This window comes from Peromyscus californicus, unplaced genomic scaffold, assembly GCF_007827085.1.
Source record: "Peromyscus californicus insignis strain IS unplaced genomic scaffold, ASM782708v3 Scaffold_16__1_contigs__length_79575227, whole genome shotgun sequence".
Taxonomy (NCBI): Eukaryota; Metazoa; Chordata; class Mammalia; order Rodentia; family Cricetidae; genus Peromyscus; species Peromyscus californicus.
The window spans coordinates 31,029,509-31,055,710 of NW_026294458.1; positions in this window are offsets into that span (position 1 = coordinate 31,029,509).

Below are 26,202 nucleotides of genomic sequence, written 5' to 3' on the forward strand. Positions count from 1 at the left end.
TAGATTCCTAATTTCTTACCTAATCACTTCTAGGAATGTAAATTGAGCACATAAATTTCCTTCTTGACTAACCAAACATTAGCACTCATTTGGTTTGTAAAAGAAAGCCTGACAGTCTCTACCTGAAGAAAATCCTTACCTGCCTTTTTGAGGAGTAAGAATTCAAGCCTGGTGACCTTGCTCTGCCAGAAGATCTATGGCTTGAGTTTATAACTGAACACCACAGAGACTGAGGGGATCTGAGGTATAAGGCGAATGAAGAGAGGATATTGAGGAATTTGGCTGGAGAGGATTTTTGACTAGAGAACTAGAGATCAGGATGGAAGAATGAAGGAGAGCCAGATGGAGAAGAACAAGATGAGGAAGAACAAGATGAGAAAGAAGGAGATGAGAGAAGAGCTAAAATGGGAAAGAACTAGATGGATGAGAATCTAGATGGGGCAGAACTAATATAAGAGAATTAAGATAGAACTTAGAGGGGACAGCAGATAAATGTAGAGAGAAATCAGGCAAGAAAGGAGCCAGGCACGAGAGCAGAAGAGCTGTGTAGAGAGAGAACTGACACAGAATAATCAAGTGTATAGACTAAGGAGTTTCGTGTAAGTAGATTAATTTCCTATCATCAAAGATTAAATTATCAGCTGGCTGTAGATTCTTCCTGGACCCTGGGAGGGGACTATCAAGGAGCTGGACCCCCATAGTCCTCGTTACATATGTATATGGCTGCATGTGGGGGGGGGTGCGTATACACCTGTGTTACACATCCAGTTGAGAGGACAGCCTTACACATCATTCCACAGAAGTTTTCTTGAGACGGGATCTTTTTCTGGCCTGGCTAATTAGGTTAGATTGGCTGGCCAGCAAATTCCAGGGATCCTCTTGTCCCTGCCTTCCCAGTGTTGGGATTACAAGACTGTGCCACCAGCATGTGATTTTTAACATGGGTTCTAGGGATCAAACATGGGTCTTCCTGCTTGTGAAGTGAGTACTTGGCCAACTGAGACATCTCCTTAGGTGCGTGCGCGCGTGTGTGTGTGTGTGTGTGTGTGTGTGTGTGTATACATACATATATATATATGTATATATATATATATGCATATATATATGTAGAGAGAGAGAGAGAGTGCTTTGTAGCTTGGGCTGTCCTCAAACACATAGAACTTATTGCCTCTGCCTTCTAAGTACTGAATTACAGGCATGTGAAGCCATATCCCATTAAACACATATGTCTTTTATATACATCACAAAATTCTATGAAGTCAAACATTCAGTTCTTGGTATTTGATAAATAGACTTTCTATTTTCCAAATGGATCAAAAAGAATTTAGACATCTTGTTTTATTCTTTTCTTTTTAATCAATCTCTTTACCCACATGAGGATAAAAACACAAAAAAATAAAATGGGTAAAGTTGAGTAAAATTTTGAGGCTCATTTCACTTGTATATGAAATTGTAAATGAAATAATTAAAATAGAACTGTTTATGTAAAAAAATCGTAATATATAACTGTAGAAGGGTAAAATAGATCACTATTAAGCAAATTAAGAAATAAAAAGAATGATAAAGGTACTTAATTTGAAATGAGATAGAATCATAGACAAGCTAAGCATAATATGAAGCAATAATATATGTGAACCACTGGCACCAATGATTAAAACAAAAAGAAAAACACACTGAATTAATTTACATCTGTCCCTATGGTGGATGCTATTAATGATTTTCTAATACTGAACTTTGTTTTCACTGATTCTTTGTAAAGGTTCCTTTTTATTTATCTGAACTGACATGTGTGTGTGTGTGTGTGTGTGTGTGTGTGTGTGTGTGTGTGTGCCTGAGAGTATGCAGATGCTCCATTTTAGGAGAGGCTAACTTCTGTGGACTCAGAGTCAGGATACACTGTTGCTGTGAATCTGTGATTGCCATGTCTATTACCTGCTTAGAAAATGACATTTTGCAGACCCTCTCATTACCCTCTGTCTTTTCCATTCTTTCTGTCTTCTCCTCTGTAATGTTCCCTGAGCCTAAATGGTGTGGTATATGTATCTGGTCGAGGGCCGAACCCTCAACTCTATTTTCAGCATTGTGTGCATTTATGGTTCCCTTCATTTAACTTTTTGTTCACTGTGGGAAGAGGCCTCTCTGTTTAAGGCTGAGAGTAGCCTTTGTCTGTGTGTATTGATATTTCATATAGTCATTTCAGCTAATCAGTCATCTTAGCCACTTCTCAACCTAGACCTCAGTCATGGATTTGAGGATTGGGTGTGCAGTCTTAGGCATGGATTCCTTCTTAGAGAACACGTCCCAAACACAAGTATGGAGCAATTGTTTATTCCCACAATAGCCACGCCTTAAATATATCAGAGGGAGCATCTTGGTGGGTTGGTATTACAGTTTGTGGAGTTCACATCCGGATTAGATCATTGATATCTTTAACCCACAGTAGCAATCATAGCAACATCTGGCAATATGAGAGGCAGCCAGAGGGTGGAACCTTTTAGCCTAGTTCAGATTTGTTTTTTTCTGTGTCTTGCATTCATGATATGATATCTACAGCAATAGGATCTTTTCAACTATTTCAGCTGGATAACCAGGAGGCACATAAGAGCTTTCATTGTTTGGAGTCCCCTGTGATCTTTTTGACCAATGATTTTTATGGCAGTGTTCCACACTGAAGCATGGTATTTCTTTAATGACCCCTTGCTCCTAGGACCTGAATTTTCTAGTCTTGCTGGGTATGTGCCTTCAATCTTTCTTTTGTGCTTTTAATCTGAGCGACAACATCATAGGTCCCTGAGTGGTTTTCTCATATCCTCTTCTATTTGTTTGGCCTTTCCCACCATTCACTTGTATTCTCAATCCCCAAAGAATCTTCCTGTTTGAACCTTTCCACCTTGAATATACCCTCTATCGGCCTGCATTTAACCAACATAGAATGCTTTCTCCCTTGCATTGGGGTATATTCATACACATACAGATGCATTGTTCTCTTTATAGTTTATTGGATCCCTGAGGCACTCCAAGGAAAGCACAAAAAAAAAAAATAAAGTGATTAGGCAAGAGTCTGAATTTGAGGGAATAATGCATGCCTGGCATTTTCCTGTCTGGGCCTGGTTGATTCAGTCAATTTTTTTCCAGTTCTGTCCACTTTCTTGTAGGTTTCATAATTATATTTTTCTTTATAGCTGTATAAATTCTGTTATATATTGTATAAGTACATTATCATTATCCACCCATTTATTGATCAATATCTAAGCTGACTAGGCTGAATCCATTTCGTACCTATAATGACTAGAACTGTAACGAACTTATTTGCAGTGGGATAGAGATTTCTTGCTTTCAATATATATGTATATTTTTCAAAAAATTTTTCTTTCCTTTTACATATCAACTCCTGCTCTCCCTCCCTCTCTTTCTCCAGCTCCCCCTTCACCTACCCCTATCCTGCCCCCATCCCCTCCTCAGAGTGTAAGGCTTCCCTTGGGTAGTCACCACAGGCTATCATAACAAGTCGGGACTGGTCCTGGTCCTAGCCCCTCTCCCTGCATCAAGGCTGAGTAAGGCATTGCACCACAGGGAATGGGCTCTAAAACGTCAGTTACTGTACCCTGGATAAGTCCTGGTCCCTTTGCCAGGGGACCCACAAACACATCAAGTCACTCAACTTTCATCCACATTCAAAGGACCTAGTTCAGTCCCATGCAGGCTCCCTAGCTGTCAATTCAGAGTCCATGAGCTCTCATTAGCTTGGGTCAGCTATCCCTATGGTTTTTCCCATCATGATTCTGATCCCCCTTGCTCCTATAATCCTTCCTCCCTCTCTTCAAATGAATTTCAGGATCTTGGCCAAGTTCTTGGCTGGGGATCTTTGTATCTGCTTCCATCAGTCACTGGGTGTAGGTTCTATGATAACAGTTAGGGTAGACACCAATCTGAGTGCAGGGGAAGGCTAGTTCAAGCACCCTCTCCACCATTGCTATGAGTCTTAGCTGGGGACAATATTGTGAGTTCCTGGAGGTTTTCCTAGCTACAGATTTCTCCCGATCCCCTTAATGGTTCACTCTGTCAAGGTATTTCTTTCATTGCTCTCCCTCCTGTCTCTCCCCCATCTCAAGCCATCTCAAGCCCTCATGTTCCCACGTCCCATCCCCTCACCTCTAGTCCCCCCTCTCAGTTTACCCAGGAAATCTTAACCCTTTCCCCTTCCTGGGGTGAGCCATATGTATCCCTCTCAGTGTCCTCCTCTTTACCTAGCTTCTCTGTGGTTGTGGATTGTAGCCTGGTTATTCTTTGCTTGTGTCTAATACTCACTTATGAGTGAGTACATACCGTGTTTTTCTTTCTGAGTCTGGGTTACCTCACTCAGGTTGATTTTTTTTCTTATTCCATCCATTTGCCTACAAATTTCATGATGACATTTTTTTTTAACCTCTAGGTAGCACTCCATTTTGTAAATGTACCACATTTCTTTATCCATTCTTCTTTTGAAGGGCATCTAGGTTGCTTCCAGGTTCTGGCTATTATAAATAATGCTGCTATGAATATAGTTAAGCAAATGTCCTTGTGGTGTGGTTGAGCATCTTTTAGGTATGTGCCTAGGAGTGGTATTGCTGGGTCTTGAGATAGATTGATTCCCAATTTTCTGAGATATTGCCATACTGATTTAAGGCCTGTACCTAGGACTGATATGGCTAGATCATATTGAATATCTACTTTGAGTTGTTTAAGGCGTCTCCAGAATGTTCTCCTAAGTGGCTGCACTTGTTTGGAATCCCTGCCAGCAGTGTACACTGTAGCAGGAATCTTAGAGAGTCTTATTAATAAAATCAAACCCGGAGCCAAGTATTGGGGTGAAGCTGGAAGATCAGAGAGACAGAACAAGCCACAGCTAACCTCACCTGGTCAACTTCTCAGCTGGTCTTGTTTCCTTAGATTGGAAGACTCTGTGTCCTCATATCCAAATGGTTCTCAGCTGAACTGTGCTGCTAGAAGCCTGGAAGCTTTACCAGCCAAATGCTTCTAGTTTCTGGTCCTCGCGCCTTATATACCTTTCTGCCTTCTACCACCACTCCCTGGGATTAAAGGCTTGCTTTCTGGGATTAAAGGCGTGAGTCACCATGCCTGGCTGTTTCCAATGTGGCCTTGAACTCACAGAGATCCAGAGGGATTTCTGTCTCTGGAATGCTAGGATTAAAGGCGTGAGTGCCACCATTTTCTAGCGTCTGTATCTAGTGGCTGTCTGTTCTCTGACCCCAGATAAATTTATTAGGGTGCACAATATTTTGGGGAACACAATACCACCACAGTACACGGGTTCCATTTCCACACAGACTGGCCAGCACTTGTCTTTTGTATTCCTGAACATGGCCATTCTTACTGAAGAGAGATAGAATCTTAGAGTAGTTTTAGTCTGTGTTTCCTTGATGGTCAGGTTGTTGAATTTTTATATAAGTGTTTCCTAGCCTTTTGCAATTCTTTTTTGGAAAACTGTTTCTTTAAATACATAGCCCATTTTAAAATACTGGTTTATTTGGTTTCTTTGAATTTAGTGTTCTGGGTTCCTAGTTAGTCTAGTTACTGATCCTCTATCTGATAAATGACTGACAAATATTTTTTGTCACATTCTGAGAGATGCTCCTTTACTCAGTTAACAGTTTTCTTTGCTGTTCAGAAGATTTTGGTTTTGTGAAATTCTAGCTGATTTACAGAGAGGACGGCACTTTTCTGAAGAGAAAGGAGTGGATGGGGGAGTGGAGGCAGGTGAGAGGAGAAGAAAGAGGGAGAGGAAACTGTTTTGATTGTGAAATTTTTAATTAATTAATAAAAAAGAACATTGTTGGTCTTAGGCTCTGAGCTACCAGAGTCATAGCCAGAAAATACTTGCCTATATATAAATGTTGAAGTATAACCCCAACTTTTCCTCCATTAGTTTCAAGGTATCATCAGGCCTTGCAGTGTGGTCTTTGCTCTGCTTATAACTAAATTTTCTATTTGCCTGTTCCATCTTACATCTGGCATATTTGTAAGCTGACATTGAACCTGTTTCCCATAGTGCATCCCAAACGTTGCCTCTGGGTTCTGTTTCTGTGTTTGTTTAGCTGTTCACTCCCCATCTCTAACACATTGTCAGCGGCTCTAATGAAGTCTCATCCAAGGTGGTTCTTTGTCCACCTGTTCTTTTGTTTCATTTAGAAATAAATCCCCAAACTTCCTGAAGGCAGCGATGCCAGGAAATATTCATTTTATTTTCTATCTATCCTGAATTTTGGACATTCAAATCTGGCTGTTGGGAAGAACAAATTCTCAGTTTTGTCTCCCTCATTATGTGACTGCGGAAAGCCTGGATCCATCTCTCACTTATTATCTAGTGCTCAGCATTTATTCTTTGATTTTGCCTCATTAATTGCCCAGAAAGAATGTGTTGAAGTAAAACAACACCACAGGGTACCTTTCTACCTTTATAAATTAGTAGAGCCTGTGTAATAACAGTGTCAGGAAGTACCACCATCCAGCTTAAGCTATAGAAGTGCACTTATGGTCCTGGAGGATGATAGTCTAAAGATCAAGTTGTCAGCAAGGGCCATTCTGTCTAAGAGCTGTGAGGGGAGGATGTATTCTTGGCATCTCTCCTTCTACTGATTTATTGGTACCCTTAAATCCTCTTCGGCTTATAAAAGCATCACACTCTCTGCTGTCATTTGCATATGGTATTCTCCCTATTGCATTTTCTCTAAATTTTCTTTAGAATGATACCAGTTACATTGGATTAGGGACACAAACAAATCATAATTTAGTTAATTATATTGCAATGATCCTATTTCCAAATTAGGTCACATTTGAAGGTAGCAAAGGTTAGACCCTTAACATATAAAGTGAGGGAAACAGCATCCAACCTAGATTTCCTTGAGAGCTCAGAATCTCTCGACTAGTATCTTTGGGTTGTTCTTTAATGTCTTCAGGGAGATTATTCCCATTTTTTCTCATTCTTCTAATTGACCTCAGCAGTGTACTGGTATGCCAGCTGGTGCCAGAATTTGTAAAATGGAGTGTCAGATTTAATCTGAAATTAGTCAATAATGCATTCTTCTAAAGTTACAATTCTTTTATTCAGTATTACTTTTAGAAGTTTGGTGAATCTTGAACTATTTTATTTTTGTCATCCCCTGTTTCAAAATTTAAAATGGACCAGGTACAAAGGTACTTGAACATAATGAAATGCGGTATATTGAGTTATGATTAACAAAGTTCCTGTGAACATGCTTTGAAATGAAAGTCATACAGAAGATAGAGTCTCATCAGGATGAGAACCACAAATAACTTCTCATCAGCAATAACTATTTTACCAAGAAAGGTATTACCTAGAAGCAACCAGAATATAGTTATATAATCATTCATCATCAATATACCTTAGAGTCTTAGGAGTGACTGTAAATATTGATTCTAAGTACCTTCTTTTTCTCAATTGTTTGCAGAGGGAAAATCTAGGCATAGTGAAGCACATTTATAACTAAAAATATTTTCTTTGACCAGTAATCAGGACAAGTTTGGCTGCCCAGTTACTGCCCTAAGGGACTTCATGGAATAAATTATATGTTTCAAATCTAGTCTTGCCTAATAATAATACCAATGTAATAATGATAGTAGGTCAAAAAAGGGTTTTAAGTATTTAATTCAGATAAATGTTCCAAGAACATTATTTTAAAAAAAAATGATCAGAGCTCTGTCCTCTGGCTCCCTAGTTCATTCATGTTTCTCTACTGATGAACTTTAACAAGAGTCTCATTTGTAGCACTAAAAAAAAAAAATACTAATTTGAAGTTTCAAGTGTCTTTTTTTTTCACTGTTAGTAATCACTCTGTTTGGACACTACCTCTCAAACAAAAGCCCTTTATATTATTGAAGTTTATACCAAAATCTTAAGTAACATATATCTGAAGTTCATATACCCTATTGTAAAAAGTCTGTCTTTGTGAGTGCAGGTCTGATCTTCAATTAACTACAGGGCAATCACATCTTCCTTTGGTCCTAAGAGTACAAAGAAAAGGGGGAGTTGCTTATATATTATATATTATGATAGCTGCTAAATTTATTTGAATGATATTTTAATCTTTGTGCCAAAATATGAACCCTCTTTAAAATTAACCATATATATGTACATATATATGTGTGTATATACATACATATATATACACACACACAAACATATATATTCATGTAGGAAATAACAATTAATGAGAAAAAAGGCCATGGGTTTGAAGGAAAGCAGAAAGGGGTATTTGAAAGGGTTTGTGAGGAGGAAATGCAAGAGTCATACGCTGTAATTCAATCGCAATCTCAAAAATCAACAACAAAAAAATTTTAAGGTTTTAAAAATTTTTAAAGTAACTATTCATTAGCATATGTGTTACCCAAGTTGAGCACTATACATTTCAGTAGTTTAGCAAGTAACAGAACCTTTTAAGTATCTTAGTTACTTTTGTATTGTCATGGCAAAGCCCCATCACCAAGGCAACTTAAAAATGAAAGCATTTAATCTGGGGGATCAAGTTGCCAGAAGGTTAGTCCATGACCATCATGGATGGAAGCCTGGTAGGAGACAAGCAGACATGACACTGAGCTGACAGCTTACATCCTGATCCACAAATTGGAGACAGAGAGGGAGAGAACTAACTGGGGATGGCTTGGACTTTTGACACCCCAAAGTCCATGCCCAATGACATATCTCCTGCAGAAAGCCACACCTCCTAATCCTTCCTGCACAGTACAACCAACTGTGAACCAAAGATTCAAATATAGGAGCCTATGAGGACCATTCTCATTCAAACCACTACACTAACTAAAATCTTCTGCCTCTAGGGAAAAACATGATTTTTCCATGTGTAGCTTGTCGATCACATGTGACTTGTTGACCTCATGTGGCTTGCTCTTGGACACTTTATTAATATGCTGTCTCTTAACCTTATAATATAAATTATCTGATGATGTGAATAAAATTGGCTGTTATATTAAAAAAAAAAAAAAGAAAGACAAATGACTGTACCCTTAGAAGACTATGATACTATGATGGCCAGCTGTCTGACTAAGCTTCATTTGTGGCTGTGGTTATGGGGGCTTTCTTTTTTCTTTTTTCTTTTTCTTTTTCTTTTTCTTTTTCTCTTCTCTTCTTTCTTTCTTTCTTTCTTTCTTTCTTTTCTTCCTTCCTTCCTTCCTTCCTTCCTTCCTTCCTTCCTTCCTTTCTTTCTTTCTTTCTTTCTTTCTTTCTTTCTTTCTTTCTTTCTTTCTTTCTTTCTTTCTTTCTTTCTTTCTTTTCTATGAGATTAGTATTTGGAATCAACCAGCTCAGCAATCTGGCATCCTCAGTGTGGGTGTGGCAGAGTTCAGTCCATTTTCTTGTAGCTTAGTGAGAAGTATTCAAGCAATGATCTTTGATCTTTTAATTCATAAATAAAAAATAAATAAATATGTCTTTAGTAGACTCTCCCACAGTTTGTATTTTGTCCAATTATAAAATTTTATTTATAAAAGTTTTAAGGTATGTTTACTGATATCAGTTATCTAAAACTATTACTGAGACATCTGATTCAATCATGGTTCCTGATTCTTTCTACATCTCCTTCTTCTAGATGCTTTTAAGGTCATCATTTTTCCCTGCCTATCTTGAAAATTTACAGCAATATCTAGATACAAAGTGAAATAGAAATTGTTCTCTAATATAACATTGCAAATGAAAGCACAGACTCATAATTTTTTCATATTTCTCCCCCATTTGCCCTTTTGGAATGCCTACTTAGCAGATACATTGAACTCATTAGATGAATCCACAAACCTTATTTTTTGTGCATCTCTATTCAAAAATCTATGTGTCTAATGAAAATTATATATCACAAGTATTTATACAATATTGTCTTACTTTATTCCTATATTTTGAGCTTCCTAAAGCTTTCATTTATCCCTGGTTGTTCTTTTATTTTAACACCATATACTTTTTCATGGTTGAACATATTGTTTAAACTAATGGAGAGCAGGAATTATGATGCCCACAAAGAAGTAGTCCCTACATGTTTTCTGCTTTCTCTGTTTCTACTATATGATTAGCAGTTTTGACTTTTAACCTTTGTTAGATACATTTCATAAATATCTGCTGATTTTGACTACACCTTATTCTTAAGAGTGAGGCACTGTGTAATTGACTGAAGGTCTTTCTGAAAAGATGAGCTTAACGTCTAGGATTGACAGAGGGTGGTAATCTGGCACCATGATATAGTTTGTAATTGGGAGACTTCTAAATTTCTTAGATTCTAGCCTGGGATACGTCAGCTTCTCAAGAAATAAGAATCATCTCCTGCCTGTATGGCTGTAAATTTTGTTTCTGACTCCCTGGATCATGAGGGATGGACAATGAATAAGAATTACACCAGTAAATATACAGGTCCTTTTGCAATGTCTCTGTCTAAAATCAGGTTCCTCAAGTGCCCATCCTGTTCTCTCCAAGTCTGGGCTTCATTGGCTGACTTTTATAATATACCATTGTACTTTTCCTAAAGTTGGCCTAAGGAGCTAGGAGCATGTCACTGTCCCTTATAAAAACTCTTTATGTGAACATATTCTACGTTAAGTCTACTAGCTTTTCTGATACAGGGCATCCCAATTCCCAAACTGTAGCAAATGATTAGTGATTTGATCTTCTCCCCTCATGATATACCCAGATGTATTCTTCACTTGTCCTATTAAATCAGACTCCTTTCTCTTTTAATACTTCCCATTCCACTTATTGTCGTATTGTTCATGGTTATAGGTATCATTAAATTTTATAAATTCGAGAGTTTGAGGCATTGATTCTTATCCATGTATGTTGTATATGTTTGTGGTAGGGCATTTGATAGAGAATTATAAAGGGGGTATATCAAGAAAGAGAAAGAAAGAAATAGTTTCAGAGAAAAAGAATGAAATTCTTTCTTTGCCTAATTTACACAATAAGATAGAGAGTTAAGTGTGGTGGTTCATGCCTGTGAGTTCAGGACTTGAGTAGCTAGGGCAAGAAGATTGACATGAATTCATGGCCAAACTGGGCCACACAGTTAGTTCTTGGCCTGCTGAGACTACAGTGTGTATCTCTATTCTACAAACAAGTAAGTAAATAATAAGAAGAAGAAAAGAATTGAAAGATTGGCTTCTTATTGGTCTTGAATGAGTCTGTTAAACAACATCCCCATATGGGGTAATAGAAATCTCAGTGAATGCAGTAGTCTATCAATAAAGCACACGGAGAGGTAAAGGGGGAAATCATTGCACAGTGGTTTTCCTGTTACAAGTCCGTTCTGTCTGAAGCATCCATTTTCTTTCTTCTACAAATGCCTATGTCTTTCCCTAGACCTGATAACTAAGGATTTATATCATGTCCACAAAATGTGTAGCTTCAAGTAAGAATTGTACGGTGGGCATAGTTCCTGTCAGAAGAAACACTTCCCTTTTCCAAGAGGATCTGAGAAATCATTCATTCCTTTGTCACCGTCACGGTGTTTGCAATCATATCAATCATTTAAGTATTTTAACCCAAACACCTCAGTCTATACTGCTTTGTTTGTGGCTCTACCGCATCATTTTTCTAAAATGCATGTAGATAACCTATGCTCCAAGATGACCCACATGTCTTAGTGGTTGAGCAGATGAGTTCTGAAGCCAGATTACTGGATTTAAAATTCTTTAAGTGTGTTTAATAAGTGAAGCATGTACTTATGTCCTTCATACCTCACATTCTGTTAAATGAGGATGTTATTTAAAATTACTCTATATTTAGATTTTTATGGAAATTTACTAGTTTAATCATATAAAACACTTGTGATAATATTCAATAAATACTGTAGCGTATTTTTTATAATTCAGTTTTTTAATTTTTCCAAGTCAGGAAGTATGCTGGTTAGAGGTGTGTTTTTTCTGTCAGCTTGATGCAAATTATGATTATTTGAGAAGAGGGAGCCTCAGTTGAGAAAATGCTTCCATCAGATTGACATGTAGACAAGTCTCTGGGGCATTTTCTTGATTCATACTGATGCAGGTAGAATGGACTTTTATGGATGATGCTTACTAAGAAACCTGAAAGTACAAAAGAAAGTTTAAATAAAGGCTTAGCATGGTATTGCCAATGTTAGCATAGCTACAAGAAGAATGATAATGGTTCATGATCAAATGATGGTTTCTGAGGACAAGGGATGTACACATTGAATCATGGGCTAGGATAGAAAATAAGAGAGAGAAGAAAGAAAGAGATTGAGGACATGAGTGCTTGATATCACCCATCAACTTAGAAAGTTTTTGCAAGATATACAGGGAAATGTATCATTGCAGTAGAAAGGGTGTTGTGAACATGCCATTAAAGTCAATGCAGTCAGTGTAGGAAGGAAATGGTGAATTGGGTATTTCTTTTTAAAATATTACAGTTTCAACATTTAGCTCAGAGAGTTTCTAGACAAGACCTCATTGTTCTAGCACTGATTACTTTTCTGGACACTAACATTCTGGGAATGTTTTTATTAGATCAGATACTAACTAATGAAATAATAAGCTTAGCCTCAAAACATGAAAGTCTGATAAAATTTGGATTGATAAATTGGCAAGTGAAGATGTGGTCAAATTCCACTAAGGATTGCAGTAAATATATGACAGGGACCCTGGGACCCTGAATAATCCTCTCTAGAAAGCCTTTTGTGACTATCACACAGATGCTGTTTCCTTATAAAGAGAAACATCAGCTGGATTCATACAAAGCAAGTTCCTTGGTTAAATTTGTAGCTTATAGAAATGTTCATCAACCAAACTGAATCTACCTTCTGCTACTCTCCTGATGAGAATGGACTCCTGGACTGAGAGAATAAGCACCAATTGCTTGTGGAGGAAAATGCAGTAATTCCAAATGTGAGCTCTCAATGAGGAAATAATTTTCAAAAATACAATGTGTTCTGTCCTTCCTCATAACCTAATATAACCCCTGGGTTTTACTAATCATTAAATAGGAAGAAGAGTATATGGATATTTGACCAGATTATTCGGAGTGACAATATGCAGCATGAATCTGTCTATAGAGTTAGTATTATTGCTCATATACTTTTTAAATAGCTACACTTTAGTTTCTCTGTTCTAAAAGGCAGTAAGTAGATTATAACAAATAATAGATTTGTTAATTTGTTTCACTGTAATAAACATTTTGATATCCTATTATAAACTACAAATAAGCGTAACAAAATGAAATAAAACAAGTATGGGCTAAAAGTATGACCATTTTTTAAAGACAGGCTATTTGTAAATGTTGTTTTAAAAAAACTAACTAAAAAGTTACTATTGTTTAAATGTGTCTCTCAGAGCTTACTGTTTGGAAAATTAATCCCTAATATAACAAGGCTAAGAAGATTGAGTGACTAAGTTATAATAGATCAATTTTGTCATTGCAAGAGTGCATTACTTACATTTGGGTGGGTTCCTAGTAAAGAGTGAATTTTCCTGCTTTCAGTTCAAATTTTTATCTGAGTTCTTGCATTCTATTGTATGGTTGGGTAACTATAGATAATGGTATTTTACTATATATTTTTAAAAAGCTAGAATAAAGGTCTTTTTGTTAAAGCTTTACCTCGAAGAAATTATCAGTATTTGAGGAGATACATGTTTTCACCCTGACTTGAATATATATTGTTTAATTATTCAAAAATATCAAGATACCATATAAAGTAGCATATATTATGTTGCTTAAAAATACAAATGGTCCCAGGTGTACCCGTTCACATCTGCAATATTAGTATTCAGTAGATATGGTAAGGGAGTTGCCATGAACTCAAGGTAAATTTACTCTATGTTATGAATTCTAAACCAGCCTAGAACACAAAAATACAAATAAATATCATTATTAAGAAACGTTTCAGGCTGGGCAGTGGTGGCGCACGCCTTTAATCCCAGCACTCGGGAGGCAGAGGCAGGTAGATCTCTGTGAGTTTGAGGCCAGCCTGGGCTACCAAGTGAGTTCCAGGAAAGGCGCAAAGCTACACAGAGAAACCCTGTCTCAAAAAACAAAACAAAACAAAACAAAACAAACAAAAAAAAGAAACGTTTCTAGTATGATAGACTTAAGTGTAATTAAAAAGCCTATAGTAAATATACATGCTTGGGATTCTTATGTTCCCCTCACCGTTTACATTTTTATTTCTTTTGTGACCTATTACACATGCTGAATGTATGTGTTACCATAGATTTCATGGCTCATTACCCATCTCTTGCACTGAGTTATACCAGATGGAACAATATTGTGAGTACATCATTTATTGTGAGCGTGCTTTATTTTGGTACTCATTAATTATAAGCAATACAGTTGCTTGTGAGTGAAAGGCACTCTGGGTAATTTTGCTACTCACAGGTGATTACAATGAAGAGTGAGATTAAATATTCGTTCTTCAAACATTTCCCAAACTAATGCCCAGAAAAGAAAACCATTTCAATGATGTCTTGTGTTTAAAAACAAAACAAAACAAACTAGTTCTTTTTTGCCTGCTTGTTTCCTTATTTTACATCTAAGACATCTTTTTTGTTAATTTATTATTTCTTTTATAGCTATGCAAATTTTAACAATTCCTCAAGGTTATCTCTCAAATACATTCTGCATCATTTTATCTATTTTCCTTTTTGGCGAAGCCCATGAACCTAAGCTTCACAGCCGGAGCTCCCTAAAAATTTTACTCTATTTACAAAGCTACTGGATTCCAAAATTCTTTTGCAATGGTTGCTAAATGAGAAGTTCCCAGGTCTTTGTCATTTCCTATCTGTCTTTCACACATCTTTTATCATTTTCTGTGGAAATAAGCTACTACTTATTTTAAGCATGTATCATACTCTGAATAACTTTCTATGTCAAATTCTTGCAGCTTTATCAAATGTTGGTAGCTTCAGTTAAAATACCAATTGACTCAAATGTGCACTTAGAGCTATAGATATATTACTTCAATGCATTTTCATGACAATCTGATGAAACGGGTATCATTATCCATAATCTGCAGGTGAAGATATTGAGACTTTGAGAAATTCAGACATGACATAGCAAGCAAATGGATAAGATAAAATTGAGCCAAATTTTGTCCAAGTCAATACACATTTTCCTCACACAATACCATATTGCCTATTTATTAGTTGGTTAGTGGTAACACTAACATCTGACTTTAAGAAATATTTATTAATAAGAAAAGTAAAACATCTATAAAACATCCTCTTTTTTTTACAGAAGCAATATCTACATTGCAGCACAAATCTTAAAAGGTCTTATTAATAAAAACAAACCCAGTGCCAGGTATTGGGGTGAACGCTGGAAGATCAGAGAAGCAGAACAAGCCACAGCCACCTCGCCTCGCCAATTCCTCAACTGATCCTGTTTCCTCAGACTGGAAGCCTCTGTGCCCTCATCCAGAATGAATCTCAGCTGAACTGCTGCTAAAAGCCTAAAAGCTTAACCAGCTCTAGTTCCTGGTTTTCATGCCTTATATACCTTTCTGCTTTCTGACATCACTTCCTGGGATTAAAGGCGTGAGTCACCATGCCTGGCTGTTTCCAGTGTGGCTTTGAACTCACAGAGATCCGGATGGATCTCTGCCTCCCAACTGATAGGATTAAAGGTGTGTGTGCCAACATTTTCTGGCCTCTATGTCTTTCTTGTGGCTGTTCTGTCCTCTGACGCCAGATAAGTTTATTAGGATGCTCAATATTTGGGGGGACACAATATATTACCACACTATATATTATAATGTTCAAAATAATAAAGTAAATAAAGTACAGTAAATTATACACTAAATTTATTATCTTTCTTCCCAGTACCATGACTATTGTCTGTGTTGCCGCCTTTACCATAACCTAAGCCTTGAACTTTGCTGTTGAAATAATAGCAGTGAGCAATCAGCATTCATGCCTAGCCATGCTGTGTATTCTTTTCACAAGAGAATGAGAGTTTTAATGAAAGTTTTGCTCTTTAATATGTGTTATATTTGAAAATGTTTTTTAGCAATGTCTAACTTCATTTTGTATAATGCTAAATCACATAAATCCTGCACAATGTGGTGATTTCCTTCTTTACTGTCTGAATCTGAACTCTTCTGTTATTGTTGATATCTTGAACCACATCAGCCTGTGTACTTTAAATTGACTAAATTCAAATTTCCCATGTAAGATAATTAAGAACTCTATGTAGACAAGAGTTAGCACAGAGGCCCACATCTAGATATAGTTCAAAGAGTGAGAGACCATGAGGAAGAGGAGAGGGAAGGACTGAGTCTGTTTTGCATTGGATTGCCCAGAAGAATGGTTGGTCTACTCAGTGACATTCTGTTGGAGAAAACTGATTTTCCTTTTCCCAGCAGGTGGCAATTAATTGCAAAAAGATTCTTGGTTAGATGAAATAGTCCACCATAGTGAAGAACTCATAGCAGCCAGAACTATTCATGTTGGTGGCAGTGGGAATGTGAGCAGCTGGTTACCTCACATTACATGTCATGAAATATAGAATTAAGCCAGAAACAGTCACAGGCTATAAACAAAAATGTCTGTTCCTATGTCCCTATATCTGGCAGCTAGGTATCATGTTTCAGTGGTTCAAGCTCTCTCGAAGCAGTACTACCAGTTAGCTACCAGCACATATGCCTGTGAAGGACAATTCATAACACTGTCTATCTATCTATCTATCTATCTATCTATCTATCTATCTATCTATCTATCTATAAGTCATCTATCACTTGTACCTTAAAGCATTTACTTTATTATTTCAGTTGGGACCCAACCCCAGCCTCCAGAACTGACATATATTTCCATGCTGAGCTATATTCCCAAACACTTTCTTTTGAAAATAATTTTAATTAATTGCATAAGTTAACATACAAAGTAAAGGTACTGTCATGACATCTTCGTACACAAGTATGAACTCTTTTAGCTTAACCTGCCTTTTGGGTAGTGACATCCTGAGTTTTCCTTGTTTTTAAAAGCCTACTCTGAGTTTATTAATAAAATATAGTTACACTGGTAAATAGTTACAAGTCATCAAGAGTTATTTCATTGTTTTATGGATCTCAAAAGAATAAGACTTATCATATAAACACAAGGGTGAGAGTCTAAACCCTGTACTTTTTATTCACCATTGACATGCTACAGTTTTCAGGAGCTTACACTTTAGAATAATTTTTACACTTAACAACTGATTAGTTATTTTGACTTTCCAATCTTAGATTTCAAAGGTGAAATGTTGTAGATAATGCATAATATGTATTATATTTTTAAGGGTTTTGTGGATCTGGGAAAAATATTTTTTTACTAATCTAAAAGATGGCATAGCTTTTTGTCCAAAATGATACTTACCATGAATAAATTTCAAAGATAAATGGTACTTGTAAAATAATTGCCCCAATGCTTACATATTTTAGAAATTCAAGGTATGTCTTAAGAATTAACATTTTCATAATATTGATGCCACCTGGCAGGACTATGTTGGAACCTGAGAGAATCGACTAAGTGAGGTGCACTAAAGTCTCATTTTGCAACTTTATTCATAACATCAGATAATTTATACTCTGATACTTAAGAGTTATATGCAAAAAGTTCTCGTAAGTTCAAGCTGTATATAGTCACAATAACAAGCTGCACATGGCAAAAACATGTTTTTCCATATAGACATATAAACAAATAATACCCAGTTGTAATAAATAATTTGAAGCAAACGCCCTCCTATCCATGAACATGAAAGTACATTCCAAGGACAATTTTGTGATTTTGAAGAAATGAGGTCACATGACTCTTGACTTGTTTTCTTGGAGTTTTCTCACAAGCACTCAGAAATCTTCCAACTCAACTCCATTCTTAGACCATGTTCTGACGAGTTATAGTGAAAAGACATCAACTAGGAATGTAACATAAAGACTGGTTATCAAATAGAATGATAATTATGAAATACAAGTAAAACTCTTAGATGAATTAAATAAGCTATTATGAGTTACATAGGCACAATCTAAAAGCTAGAATAAATTAAACTGTACATAACATAACCTACAGGATATGCTAATGATGAAAAGAATAAGTGAAATGTAAACTGAAATAAAAGTGTCATATAGATGCAAAATAGATCAAATACTGACAGTGCATCCTATAAGCTAAAGTACATTTAGAATAGTCCCATTGTGCCTTGAGATATTATCTGCCCAAGAAAGGAAGTAATACAAGTGCCTCTCTGCATCTCTAGATAACGAATGGGTATGCTCCTCCCTGGGGAAGGCCAGGACTCTCCCTTCCTGTAAATTTTTGTGCGAGCATTTCCTGCACATTCTCAGAATTATGCTGTGAACATGAAAGGGAATGGTGGCTGAGAAGCATGATACCTAGATGCTGTGTGTACCTGAAGTCATGTAGAAGTCATTTGCTCTAACTCATAACCTAGCCGAATCTATCTCTCCTCTCTCTCCTCTCTCTCTCTCTCTCTCTCTCTCTCTCTCTCTCTCTCTCTCTCTCTCTCTCTCTCTCTCTCAATATATCTAGTAAGCTAACTTTGTAATAACCATTTCTGAAATGGTATTCCTGGAGTAGTTTGAAGGTGTACTCAAAGGCTAACATTGTGTCAGGTCATTTCCTATATGGTGGGAATTGATAATAAGATAATTAGAACATAGTTGTTACTCCTCTTAACAAAATAAATGTTGGAGACAAATTATTCAGGAACTAAGATGGCATGAACACAACAATGTTAGGATCAAAGCTGTTCAATTGTATTTATTGTAGCATTTTGTTTTGTTTTTTTTATCTATGTGACATACTTCTAACCTTGGTCAATACTGAATATATTCAAGGATGAAAGTAAAAGTGAATCCTCTGTAACATAGATGCTAATTAATCTCTAGGCTACATTGTTGGACACATCCTTCTGATACCATCTGGACATGATCATACGTCCTAAAAAACAGGAACTTATGGTCCATGACATTTTAATTTGTGTTTATGTAATTATAGATATTTGCTTTGTATAAATCTCTAATCCTTTCTAAAACTGTTCTACTCCAGTGAATTCCACATACTGTTAGCATATCAAAAGCTGCATTCCAGTGACGCCTGCAGTAGTTCACTAACTGAACTCTTGTCGGACTTTTTCCACCATCACATACTCAGATCAGTCTTGTTAAAAAGACCCTTTGAGGGACACTGATTTTTAAATCGTTTTGGTGGATTCAGTAAAGTACCAATTTCTTCAGCTGACATTACAACACCTTAAATTGGGGCTAGAGCACGGGCCCAGCTATTAGCAGTGCTCACTGTTCTTTCAAACTCTTTCAAGTTTGCTTCCCTGCTCACAATGAGCAGTTCCCAGATCCATGTAACTCTGGCTCCTGCGTATCTGACACCCTCTTCTGGAATACACAGGCACCTAAACTCTTTTCCTCTCCCTCTCCCTTCAGCCCACTTCACACACACACACACACACACACACACACACACACACACACACACGCATGCACGCACACACACAACTACATACACATGCACATACATACACACTTTACAAATGAAATAAATCTTTTAAAAATACTGAAGTTGTATGTCTTTGCCTCTTTGATTATAGTAAATCCAAATATAGTAGAAGGGACTGAACACCATCTAAATCCAGCAAATCCTAAGAAAGCATGAGATTTGAAACTAACCATGGGACTTCTACAACCATTGAGAAATGGTATCATCACCTACAAAATGAGAAGATCACAATTTTATTTATAACCATTGTAATAATTACTTTCTTTCTACAAGTTACAAAGATTAAATTAGATGATTATGATACATTTGTATTTTGAAAAACTGCATATATACACCCACATAGTTATGTACATCTTGCACATACTTACATACATATTTATAAATACATGTATGCTCATCAAATCTTTCTTTGTAGATAGGCTCCAATCACATTGTAAGACTATGACTATGATGCTTTATAAAGTATCTAATTTTTTTCTTAGTAAACAAAATATACTCATACCTTCTCTACCTTCTCCTTAAAACTTCTCCTATAACTTTGAGATTTTTCTTTTTGAGAGAGTCTCTCAAGGTAGTTCAAATGGCCTGGAATTGGTTTTGTGGTACATAGCCCAGGCTGGTCTTGAATTCATAACCCTTCTACTTCCTGCTCTCTAATTATGAATATATATCAGCATGCTCAGCTTTTTTGGATCCCACTCACTTGGAAAAGGAAAATCTTAGTATATTTCCCTCTCTATATTTATATACAGTCTTTTTTGGAATATGAGCTTTTGCACTTGAAAAATACATAATATGACAAGTACAATTATCACTAAATAATCAAGATGTATTTAGTAAGCAATCAAACACATAGACCAAATGGATCAAAGTCTTGGGCCATTTCTGAAATAAGCACATTCAATAAACAGCTTTAAAAACATGTGTTTTGAAAAATGTACATATCGTCCGTATTTTAAATCTTTTATTTATTCTTTGAGAATTTCATAATTATCTACAATATATTTTGATCATATCTACCCCACTTCCAACTCTTCACAGTTCCTCCCACCATGCACCCCTCCTCAACTTCAGATTATAGCTTTTTATAACCTACTGAGACAAAGTGATGCTACCCATGTGTACATGGATATAGGATCATGCAATGGAGCATGGGCAACCTAGGAGGAGATGTGTCCATAAAAAACAAATGACTTTTCCTTTCATAACAACCATCAAATACCAATAGCTCCTCAGCTGGGGCTCACTCTCATCTGTGCTAGAATTTTGGCTGCCCTGATCTTGTAAAGGTCTTTTGCAGGAAATCTCAGAAGTTGAAAAAGAACAACCTTACAATTCATATAGAAGCACAAAAGACTCTAGATAGTTGAAGCTATCCTGTACAATAACAACAGTAAAACAAAGCACTGCAATAAATACCATTATTCCTGATTTTACGCTATAATACGTACCCAGAGTACTAAAAACAGCATGTGATTTGCACAAAACAGACTCATTGATCAATGAAATGGAACTGACGTACTAACTGCTGAAATTCTTTCAATTTCATCATCCTTATATGAAAATGGAAATTAAAATTTTCACAGCTTATTCTTTGCAATGACTAGATTGCGGAGACCACCTAAGACTAATGATTGTCATGGTGCAGAATCAGTCAGAAAATTATTGTTTTCTTGTATTTTTCTTTTGTAACTTGGAAATAAGTCATAAGGCATGAAGAAAGAGTTAATTTTATTTTACATTTAATAAGTTTAGAGAAAAAGATTAATCTATTTTGTGCAATATATAAACCTAGGAACTTTAAAATGTCACTATCTGTACACACCAGTTAGAAAGGACATTTGAATGATTTTCCAATAATTGAACAGTAAGGAAAATTATGTTTTTGTTTCAACTTTAAAATCATCTGACATTACAGAGATCAATTTTTATTAGAAGGTAAATACATTTCAGTCGCTAATTATATTCAAATGTATTACTTGCATCCTGAGTATTGGGCTAAATTATATTGATCTTAGCATAGTCGAGATTTAAAGATACATGTTGCATTACAAAACAAATATTTCAACTTTAATTTTTCAAAAAGAGAACTTTTAAGGAGTATTTTTGTTGGAGTTTTTTGGAGGTTATACAGCTAGGACACAAATAATTTATATAGCAAACAATTCTGAAGTCACTAAGCATCCTTATATACCTCCATCGGAGTATTATTTTCAGTCATGATAGGAGAATTTGGTTTTTATATTATGCTGCTCTTAAAAGTCCTGAAGTTCTACTGGATTTTCCAAGTACAGTAAGAGTGGTTCCCATTATGTACTGAGAGCATAGTCTAAGACCCTCTAATAGATTTCTAAACCTACTGGTAATTTTAAATTCCGCATACACCATATTTTTCCCTGAACAATGTTCATCCTAAGCAATGTCTAATTCAGGCATAATAAGAGATCAAAAACAACAACTAATACACCAAAATAGAAGTTAGGTGAATACAGAGTCTTTGTCTTGAAAGGGTCAAGACAAGTGATACCTGGTCTGTGGCTGACCACAAATAACATCAGCTGTGCAAAGTGAAAGTGTATATAGTGGAAGATGGGGATATCTGCTATATTGGGATGATACTCACAGAAACTGTTATCTTTCATTTCTATAATACACTATCTCAGTGTGCTCTGAAGTAAGCAACACTATTAATTCTGAACACTGTAGGCTGTGTCCAAGCACACTTAGACATGACCTCAGTAGGAATTAGTTATTTGATGCTCATAAGTCTTGGGAAACTTACATACTTTGTTTTGCTTCTTTTTGAGATTGTATCTTAATTAAAACATTTTCCCCTCTGCCTTTTCAAACCATCCCATATACCCCTCCCCAATCTCCTTTAAATTCATGACCTCTTGTTTCCTTCAATCACTATTGTATGCATAAAAATAGTTTTAACCTCACAGAGAAATGCATGGGTACAATTCCACTTCAGAAATCGACTTAGATTGAACAGGAACCTTGCCATGCAGTGATAGTGAGTTCAACTTCAATAATAGCATTAGATTCTTGGGCTTTACCTTTTCTTATTATCTTGTGCCAATTTGCTTCCAATTTAATTCATTATTTAGGACTCAACATAAATGTAATAATTAGAAAAAATGTGTTCAATTAAAGTAACTGTCCATGATTATGTTAATTTGCAATACTACATGGTTAATATGAAGCATGTATGGGCATTTTTTGGAGGACACAGGTAGGTCATCTGACATAGTGCAGATAGGATCTGAAGACTGTCATTAGGTGTGTGTATCAGTGTAATGGCAACAGTAACTTGACAAGATTCCATTGGGCCTGGTTCTATATCCAGCCACAGCAGACTTCTTGTCCTTGGAGCTATGATAGCAAACTGACAAGTTTCTTTACTCTCTTGTTAATTTTTTAAATTAAAGTATAATTACATCATTTCACTCCTTCTCCTCCCTCCAGTCTCTCCTGTATAACCCCTTTGCTCTCTCTCAAATAAGTCTCTTTTTCTTCCCCTATTATTACACACACACACACACACACACACACACACACACACACACACACACACACACCATACTTAATTTAGTGGTACTTGTATGCATATGATTTTAGGGTTGACCATTTGGTTTTGGTCATTTTAAAAATAAGATTTTAAATTTATTAATTAAGAATATCATACATGTATACAATGTATTTTTGTTGTTGTTGTTCAGATCTATCTGGCACTCCTAGTTTCAAGACCTCCCAGAACCCCTCCTCCTCCTCCTCGTCCTCCTCCTCGTCCTCCTCCTCCTCCTCCTTCTTCTTCTTTTTCCCCCTCCATCTTCTTCTTTGTCTTATTCTTCCTCCTTCTCTTCCCCTCTTTCTATTCTTCCTCTTGTTTTTATAAACCTGAGTCAAATTAATACTGCTTGTATGATAGCATAGGTGTGGGACCATCCACTGGAATATTAGCAACCTTCATGTAACCACACTCTAACTTTTCCCCACTCAGCTATTGTTAGGGCCCAGGGAGTCCTACCTCCATCATCCATTCTGAAATTTTGACTAGCATGCTCTTAAACTAGCAACCAGAGTTTCAGTGAGTCATAAGGGCAATGGTCACATCATGTCTAGAATATAACATTTCACAGCATTCTTCCTCTTCTGCTGCCTCTTATATTGTTTTCACCCCCTCTTCCATGATATTCCCTGAGCTATGGTGGGGGAATGCTGTGTTCTATATGTTGGTGAATACTCACAGCCACCTATTCTTAGTTCTTTGTCCAGCTATAAGTATGCAAAATTACTGCCCACCACAGAAAGAAGCTTCTCCAACCAAGTCTGAGAGAAGCACAGTCTATGAGTATAAGCACAAATATTTAGAAGACAGTTTGATATCATGACTACTTAGTAAAACAACAGTAATAGGGGCCCTGCTACAGTTAATGACCTCCCAAGCCACAGCCTTTCAACCAGATTTACAGTGCCAGCATAAATTTCCTCCTATGTAACAGGCCTCAAATTCAAGCATGAAATGTTTGTTTTAACCCCAAAGCAATCAGACTATTGTTCCAATGGGCACATCTTGCCTGGTAGGTTGTACTGTAGCATATAACAGTGGGTAAGACAATTTATGCCCTCCCCCACACATAGTGAATGGCCTGCACAGCACCCTCCAACACTGTCAAAAACAGCCAGCAGGGAGGACATTTCAGTCATTGACACTGTTTTCTACCAAAGAGTTTGAGTCCTAAGGAAGATAGGAGCCTTTGTGTTCCTTGTGACCAACACCAGTCGTACATATCTTGAATGAAAAAATGTGATTATAATTAAATAATGATGTTTAAAGATATATCCCATAGAAATTAGCATACGCTTGGACATATGTTTAACAATACATATAAGCAGTCTGCATATATATAATATACACATATGTATAATCAGACAAAATTCTTATATATAAAAAAAGGTGGCACACGCCTTTAATCCCAGCACTCGGGAGGCAGAGCCAGGCGGATCTCTGTGAGTTCGAAGCCAGCCTGGTCTCCAAAGCGAGTTCCAGGAAAGGCGCAAAGCTACACAGAGAAACCCTGTCTCGAAAAAAACCAAAAAAAAAAAAAAAAAAAAAAAGTTATATTAAGACGTGTCTCATAAACTTCAAAAAGTGTCCATTATATGTACAAAAAGAAAAAAATCTGCTTTTGATGGCACAATGAAAAATACTGGCATGAACAAGAATAAGTTTTGAAAATACAAACAACAAGGAATTATATTGGTGGTGGCCTCTGCTTTCTTTACAATTTATTATCACTTAAAAAGCAATAAATGTTTACAATAATGATGGATGGGAAGTTAAGTGAAATAGCATTGGTTCAAAGCCTGAAAATAAAAAAAAAAAAAGACCAACATATATTATTTGATTAGGTACTGGCTCTTGTTACTTAGGAGTCTGCCAAATAGTTTGAATGTTGGCCAAAGTTGCCTATTAGTTTTCATCAAGTTGAAACCTTGAGAGCAAGAGGGACATAAAATTCATGTGTTTTGTACAAAATCGGAAAAGAAACAATTAATCTGGAGCAGATACTCAACATGTGATGAGGCCAAAGTTCTAGAAAATAAACAAAAGTGGAGTAGCAGCTTCTAGATGTCATGTCCTGTCCCCGCCCCTTCTCCAAGGCACAAAACTAATTTCATATCTTTTGTTGAACACTTCAGTTTTCAGAGCAAGCAAAAACTGCTTTCAAAGTCTGGACATTAAATTTACTGGTGGTTGTTCCCTTAACCTATATATCAAAGTAAAATCTTTTTTTTAAAAAAAAACCCTACATTTGCAGATACAAATTTTCAATATAATTTCAAAATCATCTTTTCAGTGTTTAAAGAGAACAAATTCCTGGACTCAAGTGACCTCTTGCTTTAGACTTGAAGTAGCTGGAAGTGCAGTATCAGCCATGTCCAGGAAGGAAAAGATCTACATAGGCTGATTTTTATTTAGTTCACTTGGAGCAACAATGAGATGTGAGTGAAATCTTACATAAAGGAGGTTCTCCAGGTATTTTAAAACAAAGCAGAAGCTTTTGAGCTTGAGAGACATACTTTAATGTTCTATCATCACAGTATTTTCTGCTGTGCATGCATATTTGGATGAAGGTAAGATTTTCTACTATACCATATATACATAGCTTAATCTCTTTGACAAATCTAGTCACAGATACAGCATCAAGTTCAAAGTAATGCTTTACTAATTAGAAATTATTTTATTTTAAAAATATAACTTTATAGAATAATTAGGAAAAATATACAAGGAAGAAAAAGAAAAAATAAAATGCACACCCATGTCACTGTCTTAAATTCTCTGGATATCATGGTAGAAATATTTTCAGAAGACAAAAACATTGTTCAATGTTTAATGTTAATGTTTAATGTTAATTGCATAAGGTCAGAGTTTTACATGAACTTAATTTTCGTAAAAATAAATACACAGCCTCTTGATGTTATCAGATATCACATGAAAATGCTTTAATCTGTTTGCAGCCTTCTACACGTTGACATCCTTTGGTGACAGGATGGCCAAATCCTGTCGTGCTAGAAATCTCATCCAATAATTGAGGGAAGTGGATGCAAAGATCCACAGCCAGGCCCCAGGTGGAGCTCCAGGAGTCCAACTGGCAAGAAAGAGGAGGGATTGTA